At 43.3% G+C, this 25,670-nt stretch overlaps 1 protein-coding gene across 9 annotated transcripts in view; it reads left to right on the top strand.

Annotated features, from left to right (window-relative positions):
* Positions 1–286: 286 nt before the first annotated feature.
* Positions 287–25,670, top strand: part of LRRTM4 (leucine rich repeat transmembrane neuronal 4) — a 799,408-nt gene continuing 774,024 nt past the window's right edge. For 7 of the 9 annotated variants that reach the window (XM_045008275.1, XM_045008274.1, XM_045008272.1 and 4 more), the window contains exon 1: positions 287–393. The gene's annotated coding sequence lies outside the window, so the exon portion shown is untranslated. The remainder of the gene's footprint in view (positions 394–25,670) is intronic. The other 2 variants (XM_045008273.1, XM_045008276.1) reach the window with 2 other exon arrangements.

The following is a 25,670-nucleotide window of genomic DNA, read 5'->3' as shown; positions in this document are numbered from 1 at the left end:
ATAAGAGAATTGAAGCAACTGGTACTTTTACCTATTAAGCTCTTGGTCTGTTCACCAGGTACAGTCTTTACCCCCTAATGAATGGCTGACAATAGCCACCTTCATGCCACTTTTATTCCTTTTTCTTTTGGTTCTTTTTCCCCCTTTGGGATCTCAGAAACTGGCAGGGAAGGGGTTAAACCTCCTCCTTGGGTGACAGTAATGGCCACAGCTGTGCTCCCTGTAGCTAGGTTGAGCCAGCTGTGGAGAATTAATTAATTAAGAGGGAGGCTGTGTTTGGAGTTGGGGTTTGAAGCTGACATTTGGTGGTCACTGAAGAAAGATATATGGGAATAAACCCAGAGCAAAGAGAACTAATCAGGCTTTGTTTTCTTCTGAGACTGTTTTGCCAAGGTGAGGCACAATTTATATCTTTGTTTTTGGGAGTCTGGCTGAAGAAAGCCTGGTTATATTTATGTTTGGACCTTAAAAGGCAGCCCCCTTTTTTGCTGTGGGAAGGTAAATCACACCACCCCAACATCCAAACTCTGGTGTACACATTCACTGCTGACCTGAGTGACTTGTCACACACTTATTCTGGGCCTTAACCTTAGTATTTCATCTGCTCATCTCACATTCTTCACTCTGACTCTCTCATCTGTTCATCCATTTTGTTCTCCAGTGCACTGAATGTCAGCTTGCAGTAACTGGGGTCTTGTCTCTGTGTTCAAAGCTTATCCACTTTTCTGGGTGGTTGAGGTGTGCCTGTAATTCTCATGGTGTTAGAACAAAAAAGAAACCAACAAAAAATGAAGGGGAGAATGAAGGATCATCTGAAATACAATGAAGCAGTGAATGGGATGAAGTGTCCTTGAACCCTATCTTATAAGACATTTATCTCTGGCTATAATCTTCTCTACCATTTTTGTACTTAACCTTGATGTTTAAAGAAAAAGTGCTACCTTTTTACAGTGGTTGCTTTTGTTTATGTTCCTCAAATGCTGGGGTTTTCTTGTTATGTATTGATTTTGAGATTTCATTTTTTTTTAAGCTCCTGTCCATATGGTCTTAGCTAGATTGTCTAGCTGAAAGCTGCAAAGTTTCACACTGTTAGGGCCTGATTTTCATTATTGATATATTATTATTTTATTTTATCATCAATTCAGTGCACCTAAGGGGGGACAATCACATTTATTTGCAGTGTACAAGGTGATTTCTGGACATAAAAGAAGGTACAGAGAAAGGTCAAGAAAGGGGCATGCACAAAGGGATTGATTTATACAAATCATCAGGATTCACTGTAGCAGTATGAGTGATTTTCAGAGGTGCTGAACTTCAGAGTGCTAATTGGTATGTGTGTGGTCTGATGTAACCTGGGTAACATCCTACAAAAAATGTTCAGAAACACCCCCTGAACATATCAGGGTTTGTTTCTTGAGTAAGTATACTTTTAAAGATTTTTTTTTTTAAAGCATGTTCATTTCAAACTAAAGTAGTTGAAATATGCTATATTAAGAGAAACTAGTCAATAGTGAGATGTCTTCTTTTAGCTCTACACCTGCAAGAGCAGGCCATGCATGAAATCTGAACATGGTAATAGTCTATCAGCTCACTGAGAGCTAAATGCTTTGCCCTTGGTTCTGTTTGTACTGCATTTCAAAATGAAGGGAGGGGTGGAAATTGAAGACAGGTATGTATTAAAGGTTTTAATGCTGCAATTAATATCTACCTGATTCAAATTGTCTTGTGTGTGCTGTATGCAAAACTTAGGAACTGTACCCTTCACTAGCATTACTGAGCAGTTAGACAAATTTAGGGTGTTATGAGTTTTTCTAGTTACAAGGAGAAATTGACAGTAGAGCCAGGAATTTTCTTTGTGTATAATCTTTTGTAAACTACATCAAAGTCCTGTTTCCCTGTACATAGTAGGAATCAAACAGCAGGAGGGAATTTTTTTGCTTGCTGTTCCAAACCTGCCTTTCCAGCCAGCACCCTGTGCCCTAAAGCACCCTGCTAGTTTTCTCTCAGGGCTATCTGCTTGGCTTTTTGTTTTTGTCTCTCTGTCCAAGCCTCTGTTCACATAGTTCATATTCCTGAGTGGCCTGCAATATGCCTGTCTTTGACTAGAGACATAAGCCTGTGTTTCAGGTGGAGGCCACTTAATTGTTTCAAGCTGTCTGAGCACAATGGCTTTATTATGTTGATCCTGAATGTCAGGTTATGCCTGACCTGTTATAGCAAGATTTAACATGATCTGTAACAATATCCTCATCCCCATAGTGTCTACTGTTGGGGTTTTCTAAAGAGGCCTGTGGGGATTGGATGCCCAACTCCCATTGACATGTGACGAGTACAGTCAGATCCTTCCACGAAGTGCAAATTTTTAGTAAACATAATGAGCAGAACTTTAAGAGGTGCTTAAGTCAGTTTGACTTTTAGTGGAACTTAGACTCCCCTATCACGTAGGCACTTCTGAAAATGTTAGCCAATATCCAAGCTGTAAATAGCAATGCAATTTAATAAGAGATGGCGTCGTCTATTCATGTAAACATTGAGATTTTCCCTGCTTGGGTTCAGCTAACTGCCATTCTCTGTTTCATTTCTTATGTGCACCGTTTCTCTGAGGCTTCGTATAACTTTTTTTTCTTTCTAATAGCTAGACTGAAACTGTTGATTATATTTATTTGATTTCCGTATTGCAGTAGTGCTCAAAATATGCTGGGTGCAGTACAAACATTTAGGAAGACATGGTCCATAGTAGATTCAAATCTGGAATGGTTATAAATAGAGCTGGTTGAAAAGTTTTCAAATGAACAGCTCCAAATCTCTCCTTTCAGTGCAATAAAAATGTTTTAGCTTTGACTTCATTTCAATTCATTTTGGGGTTTCATATTATATTAAGATATTTTTATTATAGCATATTCAATAGAATATATATTTACATATTTAAAGTGTGTGTGTGTGTGTATTAAACTTAACATTTTGTATTATATTTTAACAATTCAACATTATCAAAACAAAATATTTTGATGGTCCAGAATCAAAATCTTTCAGAATTTTTGTTCCTTGGGAAATTTTTAATTTTTTTTATTCTGATCGCAACAAAAGTAAATTTTGAAATGTCAGAATTTTCCCACTGAATAGTTGCTATGGCAACACCCATTTTTTCATGTTCTGTGTGTGTGCGCGCATATGTGTGTGTGTATGTATGTATGTATATATGCATCCGATGAAGTGGGTTTTAGCCCACAAAAGCTTATGCCCAAATAAATTTGTTAGTCTCTAAGGTGCCACAAGTACTCCTGTGCTTTTTGCTAATACAGACTAACACGGCTACCACTCTGAAACAGTGTCTGCATTTTCTGAGCACTTCTAACCGTAAACTATGTGAGGAAACTTAAGAGTAATGTTTTTGTTTTATAGTGAGTCTTTTTTAGTGTTCAGATATTCTTTTTGCTACTGTGGATCTGCTATCAAAACTATCCAGGGTGTGATTCCCCTCCCTCTTCCATCGCTACACTCTTCTTCCCCCCCCCCCCCCAATATAAGCTTCCAATTTGGGGCTTATATATTTCATAAGCCTGCCAGTGCCAGCTTAAATTAATGTCTCCGAAACCTTATCCGAACTTGGAGAAAGTCTAGGTTTCTCTCTCAATCTATATATGTAACTGCAGAGGCTAGCTCCCTGTGTCTAGATTATATATAGATCCAATATAAACTCCTGGATCCTGCATGTATCTAGGCCCAAACTTTGCAGCTGTCTTTATCTTAAAGGCACTAAACAAAAACTCAGGATCTGACTAAGGGGAAAGTTTGGATCCAGATCTGATTTTTTTGCAACTTTAACTGCTCTCTGTAGTTCTCTATGGTATGGCTTTGATTACATTGCACATGCTCTTACGTAGGAGTGATCCTAGAAATCTCAAGATAGTCACCAAAAGGCCTCTTGTACCTTGTTCTCCTTACAGACTATTGAAACCACTTATTTTAATATTCATCAAGGGCTTATTACCAAGAAAATGATACTTATGGGAACATCTTTATCCAAGGATCTCAAAGTGCTTTACAAATTTTCAGCTTCCCAGAATGAGTGCTCCAAATGAATAACAGAGAGGTTAGGTGATTTGTCCAGCTGTGTTAGTGGCACAGTCCTGGAGTCCTGGATTTCAGTCTCTTGTTCTCATTGGCTGACCGTATGGGTATATCTACACCACTACAGATGCCACAGAAGCACAGCTGTAGTGCTGCAGCTGTGACACTACAGTGTAAATGTGCTACAGCGATGGAAGGCGTTTTTCTGTTGATGTAGTTAATCCACTCCCTCAACAGGTGGTAGAATTTGTCCATCGACTTAACGGTGTCTATACCGGGGCTTAGGCTGGCTTAACAATGTCTCTCAGGGGTTTGAATTTTTCATACTCTTGAGCAATGTAGCTATGTTGACCTGTATTTTAGGTGACAGGCCTGGTCACAAACTAAACAAACATGCTTTCCAGTGACTAAAACTTTGTGCAAGTTACAATATTTGCCTAACCAGTTTTTCCTCTCATCAAAGTACCAGCATCTTGAGGCCAGATGACCCAACGTTCCCAGAATCAAAGGATGCTATTCCCTAAGTGATGGGTAACTAAAATGCCTTTTTGCTCCCCTTCTATTACCCTAAGTCTATTCTCTCTGTCTCAAGAGCCAGGAAGGATTCCTGAAGTGCAGACTCTGTCCCCTGGTGTGCTCTCTAAGATGCTGCTTGATAGATAGCTTTGTGTGCCATATACATAAATGTACTTTTTGTCCTTCGCTACTAATCAAGCTGGTCGGACAGGTAAATACAAATTCCTTTGTCTAGTGCAGGCTGGGTTCATGCACAGCCCCAAACACATGTTAAGAATATGTTTCCAGCACGTGTGACTCTTTGTACACAATCCATATATACATAACACAATGATTTTTAGGATCAATGTGTCACCGGTTTACATAGAATACTCTACATGACACCTTTTAGTTACCTGTTAGGCAATAGTGTGTTCAGGGTAATGAGTGTGTTGGCTCTGATATCAGTTACAGTATGGTGGGCCCTCTTTCAGTTTGCACTGAGGGGTTTCCAGCTTCACACCATCCACCACTAAGAAGTGTTAAACAAGATTTGGTATACAGAGCCCTCAGCCTGCCTAGTAGCATGAAAAACACCATTAAAAGTCATTTTAACATTCTATTAAAGATACAGGAAAACAAGGGAAAAACAGTTAGTGTTAAGTAAGGCTTTAATTTTAAAGACATCCCTTTCTCCAGCTAAAAGGAAAGGGAACGAGTCTTGTGAGAGGGCAAATACGTTTGAAGAGACTGTCAACAAGGGTATTAATGATGATAGCAACTGTCTTTCGGGGGAAAAGAGAAGAAGTTACTTGAGATGGGCTGGGGCTATTGTTAAAATCTGATCCCATTTCCTAAGACGACAAAAGGAGACAAGCACACACAGAGAGATATCTCCCTGTGGTCCCTGGTTATGGTTCATTAGCAACAAGTACTGTGCCAGGCAGAACTGTAGGAAAGATCTTTATTGAGTGGTGGGTGTTAGATGGTGAGCCTCTAGTTGTATATCTGCCTCCCCAAACTATGCCTCTTTGCAATGCTTTTCCTTTCTATTTAAAGGCTTCCATCTTATTATTTTGTGAGTTTCCCATTTTGACGTATGTCAAGTGGCCTTGTATTTGCACTCATCATTAAAGTACATTTAACCCCTATCGTGCTGTAGCCCTGGCTTGTATAGACAGACACGCTCAGGACTGCCCTTTGAGGAATGGTAATTAGTAATATTATCCTCATTTTACAAATGAGAATTGTGGTAGAGAAGCAAAATGACTTGCCCCAGGCAGGGCCGGTGCAAGGATGTTTCGTGCCTTAGGCGAAACTTCCACCTTGCGCCCTCCCCTCTGCCCTGAGGTGCCCCCCTCTGCCCTGAGGCGCCCCCCCACAGCAGCTCCCCACCCTCCACCCTGAGGCACCCCCCCCACCCCAGCTCACCCCTGCTCCGAGCACGAGCACCCCGAGCATGCCGTCGCTGCTTCACTTCTCCCGCCTCCCAGGCTTGCGGCGCCTAAGCTGATTGGCGCCGCAAGCCTGGGAGGCAGGAGAAGTGAAGTGGCCACGGTGTGCTCGGGGAGGAGGCGGGGCAGGGGTGAGCTGGGGCAGGGAGTTCGCCTGTGTGCCGCCCCCTTCCCCTTATTTGCTGCAGGCGGCCCTCCGCGCGCTCCCCTGCCCCAGCTCTTTCCGCCTAAATGCTGGCGGCGACCAGGGTGGCCAAAGAAAATGGCGCCCCCCCAAATGCCAGCACCCTAGGCAACCGCCTGAGTTGCCTAAATGGTTGCACTGGCCCTGGCCCCAGGTCACAAAATGAATCCATGCTCTAAGCAGAGATCAGAACAGACTTTCTGGCCTGTGCTACTACCTCTACTCCAGGCTGCCCCACACAATCCAGGTGACTCAGAAATGTAGGTATCTCTAAGCAGGAGATAGAAACATCTTGAGTGCCACCACAACAGTTATATGTAGTGTCAATCTTGAGCCATGATTTTCTTCTGGTAAGAAAGAATTACTATTTATAATTGATAGAGAGAAATCTCACAGTACCATTGTGCTGTTCATTCTAATCATTAGTCTATCAATATTTCATATACATAGCACAGGCACAGGATTCAGTTCTGAAAAGTAGCATCTGACTTTGCATGCTCAGCACTAAATGTCCACATTGCTTAGGGCAAGATGTCCATAGATTCTATGTGACCACAAGGGAATAAAAGGGGCATAAGATGTTCCCTACATGCTTTCATAGGCTGCACACATTGCTGGACTGAGTGTGGAGGGGAGAAAAAGCAAGAGAAAGTAGTAATCTGCTGATGGTGTGGACCAGTAGCAGTTTACTCCCCAGCTGAGCCAGGGGAACCAGAGAAGGGTATATGATCCTCAAAGGCACTCGGATACCATGGTGATGGGCTGTATTATTAAATTGTTGATAGATGGAGTCACAGCTGCTTCGTTAGTCTGGCCTAGGGCAGCATAGCTACTTGTCATCTCTTAATCTTACTTATGGGTTGGGCACAGAAGATATCTAATTCTGTGTCAATTTGGCTGGATTCAGGCAATGTTAGAAATCAAGTCCCTTTTATGTATATATCTCACAATAAATCTGTGACTGTTGATTTGTAGATTCCTACATCTGGAAAAAGCTATAGGGCCAGTTTCTCAGCTGGTACCAAGTGGCAAAGGTGCACTGCACTGGTTTGCACTAACAGAGGGTCTGACTGATAGATGCTATGTCTTAGAAATAAGCCAGTGTGTTCCAAAGGGAATAGGAAAACTTCCTCTTTCCTTGTGGTCTCTTGTTCTGAAACAATCTTATCTAAGTGTATATATTTTTAAACATGTCTTTAAGAATATAATACGATTTTCAGAATGAATTTAGAGGAGTTGCCCCTGAGGGGACAAAGCCTTTCTAATCCTGTCAGGATATCCCTGCCCTCCACTTTTGCCTCTTGTAGGTTCTGTGTTCTATTTTACGTGCATGACTGCTCAACCGTGCCCCCAGCATGTGTCTCCAATAATTCATTATTGTCTAAATATAAAACTGAGCAGGGGAAAGGGAGGCGGAGAGGGAGGTCTCGTGGTGTTCAAGGCATACAGTGTTCCTAGCAATATGCCTGTTTTAGAAGCAGTGGCTTGCTGAAGAGATTTCTACTGTGTAATGGCTGTCGGGTAGCCTATGTGAAATGGGGCTGTGACCTCAGGGCAGTTCCTTGGTGGACAGTTGTGTCTACATAACATTTGTCAGCAGTCATAGCTGAGTGGCCAAATGAATGGGGATTGAGAATGAAGGATGTTGCTGTGCCATAGGATGAGAAAACACTACCTGTTGCATTTATTTAACAATTATTTTTTTAGAGAATTACAGGTCTCCAGGTCTATCCCTGCAGCTCTTACAGTGAAATCAACAGTGTTTCACCAGGGATGGATTTGGCTAATGACATCTGCAAATGTTTGTTTACTTACGATCAGCTGAGGAGTTTACCACATTTGTGCTCCAATTCTCCAACTGGGATCTACTTTTTGTTTCTTGTACTTAGCAACAGTTTATATTCAGGATAATTTGTGGAATGAATCATTACAATCCAGCAGTGTATTTCTTTGTGGCTTTAATGTGGCTCTCTTCCATTATGCTTTTGAACAAACAAAGCAATAAGTTATTACAGTTCTCACACAACTACACTTAAATGGCAGCTCGATGAGTAATATTTGCAAGGATCATGGGTAATGGTATGCCAAGCCCCATAAAGGCAAATGGCAATGCAAGCAGCCAGACAAGGCAACAAGTGCCAGTTAAGGTCCTCCTCAGCTGATTTGTCAAGTCTGAATCAGCAGACCCCGACACACATCTAGCCCCTCTACGGGCTCATTGGAGTTCTGCAGCTGTTTCCTCCATCAAAGAAAGTGTCTCTTGGAATTACTTAAGCTGGCAACTGTTGGCACCGCTTCAGTGTAGGATGGAAGCCTGTTTTATTGCCTGCTTTGTTAATTGCACTTTGCATAATATTACTGAGAGGTTCTAGAGATTTCACTTATAGCTCCCGATTTTCAGAAGTGGCTTCCGGTTTGTCCTTCCGCCTGCAAACAACAGCCTATGTGGTTCTGTGCTCATGTTTCTTGACAGCCTACTTTTCTTTAGTGCCTCTAATGTGTAACCTGTAGAGTCAGATATGCAAAAGAGCTCATGTCTCCCTTCCAAATACTATACCAGTCTGACTCTTCTTAACTTACGTGACTGGATTGCATTCCAGAGCTGTAATGTTCACATCACTTGAAATGGGTAGGTTCAATGCCCATTTAAGTCAATTGGAGAAGCTTGTCTGCTGACTTCTGCAGCCTTTAGATCTTTGCATTTAGCATTTGTTGAGGTTCAAGGAATGTGTAATGGGATCACTAACTGTTTGCTTTGGTCTCATCTTTTACAAATGGTGGGCAAAATCTTAAAGCCAAGAGGAAGGAGAGTGCTATTCTTTCTACCTTGGATCATCCAGTGCCCCGGGGGAAATCACATGCAGTGTGGCTAATAAGAATGCATTCAAAAGGCTATTACTTGCAAAGGACTGGCTGTAACATGGACTATTATTTTCAGTGTTGTTGCTTCAAAGATGCACACCAGACCTCAAGGTAAGAAGCAAAGCACATAAAGTGTATGTCACGTATCCATCTATGGATGTTTTAAAAGATTGTGAGAATATGACTCAAGCAAAAATTATTTCAGCAAGAGGAAAGGTTTCCTCTGAGCTTAGAAAAATGCATTAATGAAATGTACACAATTGTTTTGGATACCCAACATACTGGGATTTTGCAAGTAGTATCACAAACTGAAACCCAGATCATCTTGAGCTTGTGAGTATGTTGCTCAAAGATTTATAGATGCATATAAGAATAACATTTACAATTCTATTCAAAGCATTCATTTCAAGAGTGTTTCACTGATATAACTGCTATCATTAGTGTCACCACTTGAAATAATAAGACCACCCATTGAAAACTCTAGCTCATGATGTCCATTAATTCAAAACATTCAGTTCAATTTTTTTTTCAGCACAAGAGAAATATGAAATATCTTACTATTTTCTGCTTTTCTGTAAGGATTTTTTTGACCACAACCTGATATCCTGAAATTATGTCAATTCATAGCTTGCAGCAAAGAGGTTTCATTTCTAAATATGTGCAAGACCTGCAAGTTTGTCATAAGTACAGTATATCAGCAGTATCAACTGCCCTCTCTGTTACATTCTATTCTTCAGTTCTGGATTTATTTACTTTAAACCCTGATTTCTCAAACTCTATGAAGTAATTATCTTTCCCTCTATCCTAAATCATGTGATTAATTGCATTGTATAAGAATAACTCTTCATGTTATATTAGTGTTTCCTCTTTTTTGACCTGAGCAGCTAGTGAAAGTTCAGGGCCCGGGAGATTTTCTTGTTGGGAGTAGAAATGGATGAAGTTTGGTATCTTCTTTGACGCAATCTTGTGTGTTTACAGGAAATGTACAACGTCCTGTGTGTCTCAGCGTAGAAGGAATCAAGAATAAAAGAAGCAGGAAACAATGTGTGTGGTGGTTATTAAGTAGAAAAGTAGATTTTACTTTATCATCAATCTTCAGTGACCATCAAAATTTGGTTTTCTGTGTTAGATTGCACTAATTTATTGATTATTCCAACTGCATGTGTCTTAAGTGTCTGTGAATTTCTGATTCGGCCCTGAAAGAAACATATTAAGAACATAAGAATAGCTATACTGGATCAGATCAATGGTCCAATTAGTCCAGCATCTTGGCTGCTGATGGTGGCTGGTGTCAGAGGAAATGAACAGAACAGGGTAATTGTCAAGTGATCCATCCCCTGTTGTCCAGTCCCAGCTTCTGGCAGACCGGGGTCTTTGGGTATAGTTTCCCTTTTTGAAGTTAAATGCTGCTGTGATGGGTTTCTTTGGTATTCCCCCTCCCCAAAGAGGTTAAATTTAATTATATTATGGTTGCTATTACTGAGTAGTTCAGTTATCCTCTTGGACTAGATGCTGTGGACTGCTTAGAACTAGATCAATAATTGCCTTGCCCCTTGTGTGTTCCAGGACTAGCCATTCTAAGAAGCAGTTATCAATAGTGTCTAGAAATTTTACCTCTGCATCCCGTCCTGAGGTGACATGTACCTAGTCAATATTGGGATCATTGAAGTTGTCCATTATTATTGAGTTTTTTTGGTTTTGTAGCCTCTCTAATCTCCCTGAGCATTTCACAGTCTCCATCACTATCCTGTTCAGGAGGTCAATAAAATATTCCTACTGCTATATTCTTCTTATGCAAGGATGCAGTTTCTATCCATAGAGATTCTATGACACGGGTTGACTCATTTAAGATTTTTCATTTCTGTTTCTCTTCAGTTCCTATCTGTACTTTATCGACTTCTATCCTCTCCCCTTTACTAGGATATAGAGTATCCTCCCCTAAGGGATGTCTCTGTCCAAACCGTGTGCTCCTCCACACTTCTTGGCTTTCCCCCAGCCTTATTTTAAAAACTCCTCTATGACCTTTTTAATTTTACATGCCAGCACTTTGGTTCCCTTTTGGTTTAGATGGACCCCATCCTTCCTAAATAGGCTCCTCCTTTCCCCAAAGGCTCTCTAGTTCCTAATAAACCTAAATTCCTCCCCCAAACACCATCAATCTCATCTGCGCATTGAGAGCCTGCTTGCAGCGAATGCACACACATGTCGCCTGCTTACAATGCAGGTAATCATACATGCTGCATTCAGAACAATAAACTGGATAGCTCCCATTCCGCTCATGGAATCAACCCACATTTTTATTTATTTATATTCTTGCTGGGATGGTTTTGTTCTTTGTTTTTTGGGTAGGGGGTCTATTGACCTAAATTTAGAGATGGTTTGTTAGGTGTATCTGGCTCTCTCACTCCTGCTCTAAACTCCTTTCCAAAACTCCCCTGCTAGCTATTCTGATGGTCTCTTAGGAGCTGGTTTTTAAACTCCTGTTCTCCCTGAGTTAGCACTGTTCCATTATCAAGGGATCCTAAAGGGAATAGAGATCAGAGGATGGCAGGCTCGAGTCTCTCCTTAGGAAGTTCTCAGCCTTCCCAAGCAAGTTACTAGGCTCAGCACACAGGCCCCTCCTTCCCTAACAGACCACACTATCAACTTCAGTCAAGCAGGCAAATGGCAAGCACACAACGCGAGACAAACCAACAGACAATAAACTCGCCCTAAGGGTCATGTAGTTGCTCCTCCTTCACCTGGAAAACTCGCTTGCAAAAGTCCCGTTTGTTGTTACGATCCAGTAAAACATGATCATTTTTGTATGCATGGACGGTGGGTAATGAAGGCTGGAGGAGGCTAACCTCCCCAAACCTATGCTAATGCTCCCTGTCGCAGCCCTGGGGCCAGGCTGTGGTGGGACTCACAACTCCTTTGGGTGGCCCAGGTTCAGGGCTCAACCCTGGGGCTCGGGACTGCTGCAGGCGCTGGCAGGCTGGCCCAGGCTCGTGCCGGCCGGGGTTCAAGGCTGCACCGGTGGTCCAGCTGGTGAGAGTAGTAGGGGTGTGGCCTTGGGTGGAAGGGGCGGAGTGTGGTGGGGTCTTGGGTGGATGGGGCAGGGCAGGGGGCTAACCTCCCCGAATGGGGGGGGGCGGGTGCATGTTCTGCCCATATTTGTATGGGTTTTAGAGCCATCCTATGCAATTTAATGAACAATGCTGTCTCTGCTACAGAATCTTATAGGATACTTCAACTGAACTTTTAGAAAAGATCTCATTCTCTGTTCGGTTCTATGGGTGAAATTCTGTACTGAGTGTCTTAGCTAGTGCAGTATGTAGGAAGGCCAAATCTGGCTTCACTTTAGTCTCACAAGTAGCACTATCAACTTATGTAGGATTTCCTTCATGAGTAAGATGGACTAGAATCTTTCATTCAAACTTTAGAAAATGTTTCATTGAAGAAATGGTTAACCACACTAGTGTTTTTTTTTTATTTTCACTTCGAATAATACACCCCGTATGTGTATCTTCTTAAAATTTCAAAACCGGTATTATTTTATAGGTTAATAGCATGTCTTGCTCTGTGTATATATTTTAAAAGTTGGATGATAAAACAGGTTCCATCATCTGAAAGTGACAATAGATCTTGTTGGAGACAAATTTATAGCTATTACATTTTTGTGCTTGTGTCAGCTAACCTTGGCAGGAAAAAATCCTATTTGCTATTGGGATGAAACTTGTTAATCTTTTTTTTTTTCCTTCCTTTCATTCCTCCTTTCTCTGCGCTCCCCTCCCATTCTGCTGTTGAAACCTTGTCTTAGACCTTGTCTCTGCATTTATTCATAGCAGCAAGAGTATCCTATGGGTTGAAATTTCCTCAAGGACCAAGGTGTAATATTTCACCCATTCTTTTTGTCTTTTTAGGTTTCAGAAAGTAAAGCCTTTATACACAGAGAAGCTTATTAAGACAGCTGTGTGTTACACTTTCCCTTGGTGAAACAGCACACTTTCTAACACACAAGTAAAGTCAAGTGTGCTGCATATAAATATGAACTCTTCCACTTAGGGAACTTTTCAGACGTTCTATAAAATAATTTGTCCCTTCTTCATTTTCGTTCAAGAATATCCAAGTCTTGAAAGCCTTAGAATCTTAAAATATCTTAAATGTATTAAGTAAGTTTTCCATCATCACATATGAAGCAGGGTAATTAGTAGAGTTGGTCAATAATGTACTGATGGACACTTCGCCATTGGAAAATGTTGTTTTGTTAAACTCAAAACTTTTGCATGGGGATGTTAATTTTGATGAAATTTCATTAAAAACATCAAAATGAAGCATTTTCAAGATGTTTAGACATTGTTTTCAGATCTTCAGAACCAATCATTGATTTTTCATTTTGAAATTTTATATTGTTATGATGTCAAATTCATTTTGTTTCTGATCATTTAAAACATTTTGGTTTTTATCAAAACCAAACTTCAATTGACGTGAAACAATTTTTTCTTGAAAATTTCATTCCGCATGAAATTTCTGAATTCTTTAGAATGAAAACTAATTTTGAAATCATGGTATTTCCCACCAAATGGGAACTGATTCTTCTTTGAGTGCTTGCATATTCCCATTATGCTGTTGGTGTGTGGGTATCTCTTGCCAATTCTGGACAATATCTTGCACCTTCAGGAATCAGGTGTAACCATCAGTTGCATTAAGGGATATGTGGTGGCCATTTCACTGTTCCACCCTGGCATAGATGGTAAGACTGTTTTAGCTCATTTTATTGTGACCACGTATGTGAAGGGTCTGGATAGATTGTTCATGACTGTCAGTGACCAGCTCCTTCTTGGGATTTGAATTTAGCGTTGTCTGCTATGATCAACCCTCCTTTCAAGCCTTTAGCACCATGCTTGCTTCTATGTTTGTTGGCAATGTAGCTTTCTTTGTGGCCCTCACCTCTGCTAGGAGGGTGGGAGAACTGCACTGGTCACTGATGTGCCACACACAGTTTTATACAAGGATAAAGTTCAGCTTAGACTACACCCTAAGTTCCTCTCAAAAGTGCTCTCTGATTTCCATCTGAATCTGTCTCTGTATGTGCCAGTTTCCTTCCAAAAGCCACATACTCACAGGGATGAGGGAAGGCTCCATACCCAGGACGTTTTTCAAGCTCCTGCTTTTTACCCTAATAGGACAAAACATTTTCAAGTTTCTTCCCAGCTCTGTTTCTCTTGTGCTGAGCATATGTGCGGTCAACCAGTTACAACTCAGACTCTCAAAACGGATTGCCATCTGCATCACAATGTGTTATGCTGTCAAATAGGGAACGCCTCCTGACAAGCTGACAGGGCACACAACCACACTGCATTCCCCCTCAGCAGCATGTGTGTAGCACACATCCCGATTATGGACATCTGCAAGGTGGTGATGTAGTCTTTCATTCATGCTTGCACTAGACATTATGTACTGTCTCCTACGTTCCTCTTCAGATGAGACTCCAAGTCCCACTGACTGGGATAACCACTTGGGAGTCACCTATGGTTTGTTGAAATTCATTCCTGCTCCCTTGAAGCCCACTTCTTCAGCAATGAACTCATCATTTTGAATTTGTAACACAGTCTCAGAACCTCACAGGTCTGTAGAATTAGGAGATTTAGCTCTCTTGGCCGGTCCTGGCCAAGACCTTCATTTTGGGTAGCACCATACTAAAATGTGGTAACCTCAGGTACTCAGTGTCACCTTTCATTCAAAGAGACCATCTCCCACAGTGCAATTTTCCACAAATGCTGGGTTGGGAGTGATTCAGAGGAAGAGCCTTGTCTATTGAACCTCCTCCTGCCCCATTTCCAAGAACTCATCAGACATGACTTTGCTTAGCTTATGAGAAGAGACAGTATCACAGCCTGAGGTATGTGGCCACAGGCCCCATTCATTTCTGATAACTCCTTCTAGTTAAAAGCAGACAGCCTCCAACAGATCGATCCTCGCCCCCACCCCCGCCCCATCACTAATATCCCTGAACAAAACCATTGGATAATTCTGGTTTCCTGCATCCAGTCTTGGCAAATCCTCTTTCTGCACAGGCAGACCAGCCCTTCATGTCAGGACCCCCAATCTATTTTCAAGTCAGAGAAGTCCTTTGTATTTATTGGAATACATAATAAATTCAGAATCCGTGACCCCAGGAATCATCTCTTAATGAATGTCAAGATAACTGAGGCCTTTCAGGCACACAGAGGAGTTTAACAAGTCTATGGGATCTCTGAAGAACAATTCCCTTCATTTTTCCTGGGTATAAATGCATTTTAAAGACTGAGGTGTTTGCTTCAAAGGCATTTCGCTTCAGGTGAGATAGTGTCAGGCAAACATCCTATTCTATATGAATCATTTGGGGTTACTACTAATCATTTTTGCAGTCGAACAGCGTATCCATGTCTCCGTCAGTCTGCTCACATTTAGGTACCTGTTCATCCAAAACTGCCCTGCACTGTTGAGTCATTAATTCCACCATTTTTACACACAAGCCGGGCTGCTTGCACTACAACTCATGAGATTCATAAAGCCAAATGGCAGATTTACACAAGCAGGCAACTGTCTATGTGCAGAATTGTAAGCCATGGAAGAAATATGCAGATGTCAAATACAACCATGCAGTTTTCTCTTTGCAAGTCTACCCTAAGAATTTACATATAATAATGATCAGTGGGGGGAACTGAAGCAAAATACTGTTCAGAGAAGGCACAGATTCCATACAGCCCTTCATATTTCTTCCTGTCTGGCAAGAAGGGTGTTTCTTATAAGATAATTAGTGTTTGTTCAATGCAATTCCATAGAATCATGGAATACAGAGTTGGAAGGAACCTCAAGAGGTCATCTAGTCCAACCCCCTGCTCAAAGCAGGACCAATCACCAGCTAAATCATCCCAGCCAGGGCTTTGTCAAGCCTGACCTTAAAAACCTCTAAGGAAGGAGATTCCTCCACCTCCCTAGGTAACCACCATCCTTCACCCTACAGGATAAGAGGAGTTTTAAAGGAACAGGACTATTAATCTTTCCCCAAAATTTTTGGGGATGAGAATGTAGAAACCAGTTCCTTCCTTCAGTCCTTTGAGAAGCAAGTTCTTGATGAACTATGCTAGATACCCAAGTGAAAGAATATTTGAAAAGCATGCAGGTATGTCTACATGTATACATAGTAGATAGATCTTCATTTTTATAACAAAGATCTCAGATCAGACAGTTAAATACCAAGGATTGAACTTTCAAAACTCTGCAAGTGAGCTGAATGCACGACATGCACAACCACTTTTACAAACTAGGTCAGTGAGCATATAGCTCGGAATAGTTGACATTTTCAATGATTAACATGTAGGTGTGCAGACTCAACAGGCCTTGTGTTACTGGATTCAGAGTCCCTTGACTGACTACGGGGATGAATTTGTCCCGAATTAGAGAGTATAAATAAGTGGGAAGGGCTGGGGGTTTACTAAGTGTTTTAAGTGCACCAGTGCTTTCTTTACCCTCAACACAATCAAGCAGATTTTAAACCTAAATGTACTGTAATTATATTTCTACACTTTAAAGAATGTGTCTACTGGGGCATGCACACATCTGTGTGTGCAAAATCTTAGATGTGTTTAGATTTTGTTCTAGGCACTTGCTCTCTTTTAAGTGTTGGGGTGTACAGTTCTGCACAAGAAGATTGCAAACTGCTTGTTTACTGCACACCCTTCACCACTGATGTTTCCACTGTCACCTTAGGTCAGTATAGATCATAACCTTAATTTCTCAAGAATCTGATGGTTTGTACTGCAGTTCATTTCCTTCTGTTGGAGCGCTGTCTTACTGAGACTTTGTGTCTGTGCTGTCTCTTGATTGCCCCAGCTTTTGTGTCTGGTTGGTTTTACCATTGTAGGGTTGTTGTTTTTTGTTTTTTTTTTTGTTTGTTTTTTTTAATTGCTCCAGTGGTTGGAGATACGTTTTGGTTTCCTCTCTTGGGATAATGCTGTTCCAAAGATCTCAGCATGCCTGTTTAATACAGATGTTTGGGTACAGCTCTTACTGTCCCTCAAGTGAAGTGAGAAAAAGGAAAAACATATTTGTTTTCCACCTACTGAAAATGCAAAGGAGAAGCACTGCACCCTTGTGTTCTCATATGCTGAAAGACGCACACAGTGAATTCCATGTATTCAGTGTATTCTGAGACCAGCATTCTGTGCCTTCCAGATAATTTCTGCGTCTGGCAACAGCAAATGGTGATTTCCTGTCTTGCTTTTTTCTTGACATTGTGTTCCTGAAATCATAATTACTACAATCTTCAGCAAATTTGTGCATTAAATGAAATGTTCAGTGCCTTTATAAACTCATAAGGAAAATGTTTCCAAGTTCATAAATAGTGCTGTCTACATCTCTAGGCACTTTGCATTCTAAGTAGAATAGGATGTGGCTTATGGAAATAGGCTCTGTGTTTTGCATCAACATTAGCACAATTTGAGTATCTTTCACCATTTCTAAAAAATTATACCAGGACATGGATGCTTGGATACAGGTGAGAAGGCATGTTTGAATGTGCATGTTAGATGATCTGTCATATTGGCATGGTCATTTATGTACTGTTAGCAGGTGGCATTTTGACCCTGCTCCTAATATTACATACACAGTGAATATGCTCCAAATTTACCTCCCTCCAGGAATTTTCTTTATGGTTCGTTTGGATTACAAAAAACACAAAGCTCAGCCTGATCTTCCTCCTAAACAACTACCTCAGCCTCTACCCTTAATTCCATCTGCCTTAGAGCTTTTGCCTCTCAGCTTTTTGCTAGTAAGGACACCTGATCTGGCTACCAGTGTGAGTCAGAAGAATGTCTCTACCTCGTAGTGTAGAGTATGGAACCTGACATGTCAAATCAACAACAAATAAGAAATGTGTAGAGGGTGGGTATATCATCTTTTTATTGAACCAACAAACCTCTTGAGACTCAAGGAGGTTCCTCCTTTTAGTGTTGCTGAAAAAGAGAGAAACAATAAAAGATGATGACATACATTAGTTAGTGATGGGAAAAACCTCAAAATATCATGGTCTCTGAGGTAGGGAAATGCTATTATTTGCATTTGACAGATGGGGAACTGAAGCACAGAGAGGCTAAGTGACTTGCCCAAGGTCACACAGGAAGTCTGTAGCAGAGCGGGAAATTAAATAAGGGTCTCCTGACTCCTAGGCTGGCACTTTAGCCCATGGGATGCTCATTCTTTGTTGGCATTAAATTCACACTAAGAAAGAATTTAGAAGGAAACAATAGGCAGCTTGCTGCACTGATTCACAAGGGGGCTGTTTGTTTGCAATACGTCCTGAAAATAGGTCCATTGCTGTCCTGGCATAACGAATAAAAAGCCAGTTGATGAATTGCACTGATGGAAAAACATATTAAAAGTTCTCTGTTACACCACTGTTGCTGGAGATACACTAGCTCCTCTGGGAATTGAATACTATGCAGCTAGGTTATCAAATTATTTCCATATATTATCCTGGAACCTCCAGAGGCTTTGTATGAGAGGCAAGCAGGCAAATGACAATTGCAGAATGGGGGTAAAAAAAACCAACCAGACATTAATGCTTCCACTAGATTTTTAAGATTGCCACTCTATTTATTAAATGCTTTAAAATAATGTTGCAGGAACCAGGTATTGAATTAAACTGACAGCAGCAACAAAATTTCCAAATCTGTCTGTTAACTCCCCAGTTGTATTTCATCCATTTGTGCCTAGATAATAAATTTCCTCTAACCGCAAAGTGTAGACACCCCTGTGACCTCTTACCCACTACATATATTTTAATTCTATTAGCAAGTGACACATAATCTTCTGCTTTATCATTGAGATGTAGTAGTTATTTGGATGAGGAATAATAATAATGCCATCTCCAGAGAATCAGGGCACTGAGAGTGGAGTAGATAGTTTTGTATTTGCTTGTACATATTTGAGAGCTAGCCTTTTTTTTTTTTTTTTTTTTTTTTTTTAATTAAATCGGTGATGGACTCCTAACTAGATTAAATGCAATACTGTGGATATTCTGCATGGATGCATTGTATAGTCTGGTAGATGGTTAGCAGGCTGAAACATAAGGTAATAAACTCCTGTACAACACAGTTTGGCTTGTTAGTGTCAGACTCCATTCCAGCCACGGCAATGAGAAGATAACAAATAAACGCTGACAGGTGTGTAATAAAAGTACTGCAGTATGGTTTTGATTCTTCACTCACTCCTGGGGAAGTTTTGCAAGACTGACGATCTCCAGATATTTTGAACAAGGGCAAACAGTGTTAAAGTTAAAAGTGGATTGAAGAAGATTAGGTGAAAGGTGGTATAGGTGTGATGCTAGATTTCATATTTTGGATTTCCTCTCCCCTGGCATGAAAGAGGATACAATCCTGTACTCCTGTATCCCTCCTGTGTTTTCGGAGGGGTCCGAGGGACTACCTGATTTTTTTTAAAGTAATATTATTTGAATTATAGTAGTTCTTAGAGGCTCCAACAAACATCTGGGTCCCCGTGTGCTAGGCACTGTACATGCGCTTGAGATTTGTCTACACTGTAATTGGGGTGTGTGATTGCAGCAGCTCATGTAGACATACCCAACCTAGCTTTGGTCTAGCTAGGGTGTGTACTGAAACAGTGAAGCTGCAGCAGGATGGGCTTCATCATCGGCTACTCTCCTGAGTAATTACCCTAGCTTTAATCTGGGTATGTCTACAGATGCTGCAATCACGCCTAAAATTGCAGAGTAGACATACCCTACGTAGGAGAGCATTCCTGAAAGGAATAACTCATAACTGAAGAGACAAAAAGGTGGGAGAAAGGGAAGTGTCATTTAGTGGACTGAGCACTGCACTGGAGCTCAGGAGATGTGGTTACTATTCCTGATTCTCCCACTGACATTGGATTAGGCCTTGTCTACACTACAAGACTATTTCAAATCAACTTAGTTCGAATTTGTGGATTCGACCTTATGAAGTCGAATTTGTGTATCCATACTAAATACACTAATTCGAATTTCTGAGTCCACATTCACGGGGCCAGCGTCGACTTTGGAAGCGGTGCACTGTGGGAAGCTATCCCACAGTTCCTGCATTCCCCGCTGCCCATTGGAATGCTGGGTAGAGCCCCCCAATGCCTGCTGGGGGAAAAATGTGTCGAGGGTGGTTTTGGGTAACTGTCATTATTGAATCGTCACTCCCGCCCTCTCTCCCTGAAAGCGCCGGCGGGAAATCTGTTCGCGCCCTTCTCTTGTCAGTTACAGCGCGTACGCCACAGCACTGCGAGCATGGAGCCCGCTGTGATCATCGCTGCACTTATGGCCGTTGTCAACTCCTCGCACCTTATCGTCCACCTCTTCCACAGTCAGCTGCTGAGAAATCGGGCGAGGAGGCTCCAGCAGCGCGGTGAGGACAGGAATTCACAGAGTGGCGCAGACCTCTCACAAAGCAGGGTACGCCGCGCCGTGGAGATCATGGTGGCAATGGGTCAAGTTCATGGTGTGGAACGGCGATTCTGGACCCGGGAAACCAGCACGGACTGGTGGGACCGCATAGTGCTGCAGGTCTGGGATGAATCACAGTGGCTGCGAAACTTCAGGATGCGTAAGGGCACTTTCCTTGAACTCTGTGACTTGCTGGCCCCTGCCCTGAAGCGCCAGGACACACGGATGCGAGCAGCCCTGAGTGTGCAGAAGCGAGTGGCCATAGCCCTCTGGAAACTTGCAACGCCAGACAGCTACCGGTCAGTAGCGAACCACTTTGGCGTGGGCAAATCTACCGTGGGGGTTGCTGTGATGCAAGTAGCCCACGCAATCGTTGAGCAACTGCTCTCAAAGGTAGTGACTCTCGGAAACGTCCAGGACATCATAGATGGCTTCGCCGCGATGGGATTCCCAAACTGCGGTGGGGCTATAGATGGGACTCACATCCCTATCCTGCCACCGGCCCACCAGGCCAGCGAGTACATTAACCGAAAGGGCTACTTTTCAATGGTGCTGCAAGCACTGGTGGACCATAAGGGACGTTTTACCAACATCTTGGTTGGGTGGGCGGGCAAGGTTCATGACGCGCGTGTGTTCAGGAACTCTGGTCTGTTTAGACGACTCCAGGCAGGAACTTTCTTCCCGGACCACAAAATAACGTTTGGGGATGTGCAGATGCCTACAGTGATCCTCAGGGACCCAGCCTACCCGCTAATGCCCTGGCTCATGAAGCCCTATACAGGTGCCTTGGACAGTGAGAAGGAACTCTTCAACTACCGTCTGAGCAAGTGCAGAATGGTGGTGGAGTGTGCTTTCGGACGTCTTAAGGGGAGGTGGCGGAGCTTACTGACTCGCTCGGACATCAGCGAAAAGAATATCCCCGTAGTTATTGCTGCTTGCTGTGTGCTCCACAATGTCTGTGAGAGCAAGGGCGAGACCTTTTTGGCCGGATGGGAGGTTGAGGCAAATCGCCTGGCTGCTGTTTACGCTCAGCCAGACACCCGTGCCGAAAAACTATCCCAGCGGGAAGCGCTGTGTATCCGGGAGGCTTTGAAAGCAAGTTTCCTCGGAGAGCAGGGTAACCTATGACTCTACACTTGATTTTAAGAGAAGCTGATCCTGGGCCTGTGTCTCTATGTGTTGAGTGAGATCTGCGGTTACATACCCCGTTCTCCAAGTTTCCCCCACTTCCAAAACACGTTTTTAAACAAATTAAATGGAACAGTTATTTTTAATAAATCTTTCCTTTACTTTGCATTTCTGTTCAGGGTTTGAAACATGGACGCATACTGTGCTGGGTACGGTGTGCACTGATGTACAGACCGCTTGTGCAATACAGTACGGACAGCCTCCTGCTCCTACATAGGTCTCTGGGGTGGGGGACAGTTTCAAGTGGTTGTGCATGTAGGGGTGGGTTTGCAGGAAGGGGCGAGTGGTGCCGTCTTTGCATAGGGATTTGGATGCAGGCTCTGGGCTGTGGGTTTGGGCGTAGGAAGGGGTGAGGGGTGTGGGGGAAGGGTGAGTATCTGTCCGTGGGTGAGGGCTCTTGTTGGGGCTCAGGGCAGTGGAGAGGATCGCGCCTACGGTGGAAGTGCATGGTAAGGGCAGCATGCCTTAACATTAGGGGGTGGCAGGCGCTAGGACCGTGGACAAGCGTACACATCACAGAATGACACGGGGCAGCATACACCACACAGAGGGACCCTGGTGACTACTGAATGCAGTCTGTGTGTGCCCTGCAGTTGATCCTGCCCCCGATAGTCTGTACCCTGCTAATGTAGGCTATCCCGTGCAATTATAAATCCCCTGCCCCCCCCCCCTACATACACAGTCTTCTGACACGAAAGACGTGACGGAAAGAGTGAACAACAGCAAACAGCTTTTATTAATCTACTACATAGTGGGGTGATGAAACTTGGATTTGGGACTGGGTGATCCTGTAAGGGAAGTGCTTCTAAACAGTTATAGCGTCAGAGGTGTGTGGAACATTAGCGCTCAGCTGTGGTGCAGTGACAGTTCTCACGGCCCCTACCGCCCCTCCGTCTTGTAATTTTCGGTGAGGGGGGGACAGGACTTCTTGGCGTTGGAGGGTGGTTGCAGATACAGTGCAGGGGGGCTCTCACCTCCTGCCTGCGGTCCTGCAGAACATCAACAAGGCGCCGGAGCGTGTCCGTTTGCTCCCTCATTAGCCCAAGCAGCGTTTGAGTCGCCTGATGGTCTTCCTGCCGCCACCTATCCTCCCGTTCGATGTGTGTGCGATGCTGTTGACATAGGCTCTCCCTCCACTGTCTCTGCTCTGCCGCCTCGGCTCTGGAACAGGCCATCAGTTCCGCGAACATCTCTTCCCGAGTCTTTTTCTTTCGCCGCCTAATCTGAGCCAGCCTCTGCGAGGGGGATGCCGGGGCAGTCCGGGAAAGAGCAGAAGCTGTGTGATGGGAAACAGTAAATGATTTCCTTGAACAGATACATGTTTGCGAACAGTGAACACAGTCTAGTCAGTTTCTCTGAACAAGACCATACAGGGCACCAAGTCTCACGAGATCTCAGGAAAAGTTTGAGATTTCGGAATACGCTCTTATTGGCGGCGCCATTGCACAGGAGAGCGGACAAGCGGGGAGAGACAGCATAATCCGTCTTGCAGACAGTCCTGGTAAGCCTTAAAGTAGATCATGCTTATCAGTTAGTGGATAGCTGTGCTCTCCTGCTAAAGGCAATCTGGAAAGCAGAAAGGCTGAGCCTTTTCCAGCCCCTCCCGCCAGTGCACGGGAAAGATCAATGTCTGCTTGTTCTCTGTGGCCTCCAGCACGTGGCTGTTAAGCGAGGGTCGTTGTTATGCAACCTAATTGTAAACCGTTAACAATAGTAACAATACACTAATTGCCCGACTTAGATGCAGCCTGTCCAGACCGACATCACCCTGAGGCGGGTCACTCGCAGTCAGAGAGAGCGGATGCTACTGGAAGCCCTGCACAGACCAGGACCATATGCAGCAATGCTGGTGGAGGCGATGATTCCTCTCTACATTAGGATCTCCTGGCGCGGAAGAGTGTGCTTCCATGGAGCACAGAATAAGGCACCTCTCCCCAGGAACCTCCTGCGGAGGCTTTTCGAGCTGCTCTCTGAGAGCTTTCTTGAACTGTCCCAAGAGGAGGATTATTCAATCCCTATATGTGTGGACCTACTATTTATATAGTTTGACATGTAAAATTTTGTATATAGTATTTCTATTTTTTCTATACCCGTTTTTTAAAAAATAAAAGTTTCCATGTTTATAGCACTTACCGCCTGATCCTTCCCCTGATTCTGAGTCCGGGTTAACGGGCAGGGAGGGTTGGTAGGGGATCTCTGTGAGGGTGATGAAGAGATCCTGGCTGTCAGGGCAAGCGGTCTTGTGTTCGCTGTCGCCTGCGCCGTCCTCCACAAACCCTTCCTCATCTTCCCCATTGGCGAACATCGCCGAGGAACTGTCCAGGTACACTATGCCATCCTCAGAGTCCACGGTCACTGGTGGGGCAGTGGTGGCAGACCCACCGAGAATGGCATGCAGTGCCTCGTAGAAGCGGGATGTCTGGGGCTGTGCTTCGGAGCGTCCGTTTGCCGCTCTGACTTTTTGGTAACCTTGTCTCAGGTCCTTGACTTTCACGCGGCACTGCATCGCATCCCGGCTGTATCCTTTCTCTATCATTGCTTTAGAGACCTTCTCGAAGGTCTTTGCATTCCGCTTGTTGGAGCGCAGCTCCGAGAGCACAGACTCCTCGCCCCACACACCGATCAGATCCAGGACTTCCCGGTCTGTCCATGCTGGGGACCTCTTTCTATTCTTGGATTGGCCGGACTCCTCTGCTGGAGAGCTCTGCATCGTTGCAGGTGCTGCGGAGCTCGCCCCGATGTCCAGCCAGGATGTCAGATTCAAAGTGCCCAGACAGGAAAAGGAATTCAAATTTTCCCGGGTCATTTCCTGTGTGGCTGGTCAGAGAATCCAAGCTCGGACTGCTGTCCAGAGCGTCAACAGACTGGTGCACTGTGGGATAGCTCCCGGAGCTACTAAGTTCGATTAGCATCCACACCTAGCCTAATTCGAGCTAGCCATGTCGAATTTAGCGCTACTCCACCTGTCGAGGTGGAGTACCAAATTCGAACTAAAGAGCCCTCTAGTTCGAATTAAATGGCTTCCTGGTGTGGACGGTTGAGCGGTTAGTTCGAATTAACGCTGCTAAATTCGAATTAAATTCCTAGTGTAGACCAGGCCTTATAGTCTTGCTGCACTTCTGTTTCTTCTCCCAGCCATTGCTTCTCTTTGCTATTTAGACTGTGTGCTCTTCGGAGCAGGGACACTCATGTGTGTGCACGTGCATTGACTAGCACAGTGGGACTGTAATCTTGGCTGGGGAATAGAATTACTACTGCAATAGGACTAATAAACGTGTTATAATTGTATAATACTGTTAAAAGCACACAGTAGGAACAGTCTCTGCTCCACAGAGATTAAATGTAAATAGACTAGACAAACGGTGGGAGAAAGAAAACATTATTTTTCAGTACTTATCTCTTCCTTGTTTGTTTTATTTTAAAATAATTGTTTGGTACCCTGAGTCGATGGGCAGGGTCACCTAATGGAATTATTCTTCTGTCAGTCTCCTCATTCTGGGGCAACATATGCTAGCAAGACACAGCCCAACACTTGCCTCGTTATGCAAAACAGAACTCCAGGCATCATTATTTCACTACAGAGAATTAATGTTACTCTGTTTTACAACCTGGATTTTAATGCAGTCTGGCATATTGTGCTTGTATTTCTCTGCTAAATGCACATCCCGTTATGGCTGTCCTACTGCTGATGTAATGATAGTCTAGGAAAGACTGTTCCTTAGGATGCTGATGTGAGAGATTGGCTACATCATTTAAAGTGGATATACATGGATCATAATGGTGTATCCTACTTAGCTGCTCTTTCCCTAATTATGTCCCCCAGTCAGAGGTTTACCATTTTTCTATCACTGCTACTGAGAGCGAAAAATTCAAAATTACTCTCTGTCCAGAGGTTTTGAAGATGTTTTTTTCTCTTTATTCAAAAGGATTTGGTTTCCCCTCACTTGCCCTTTTTTAAACATTT

The sequence above is a fragment of the Mauremys mutica genome, chromosome 2 (assembly GCF_020497125.1).
Source record: "Mauremys mutica isolate MM-2020 ecotype Southern chromosome 2, ASM2049712v1, whole genome shotgun sequence".
NCBI lineage: Eukaryota > Metazoa > Chordata > Testudines > Geoemydidae > Mauremys > Mauremys mutica.
The sequence above is the reverse complement of the archived record's forward strand: the minus strand, read 5'-3'. Positions and strand labels throughout refer to the sequence as shown.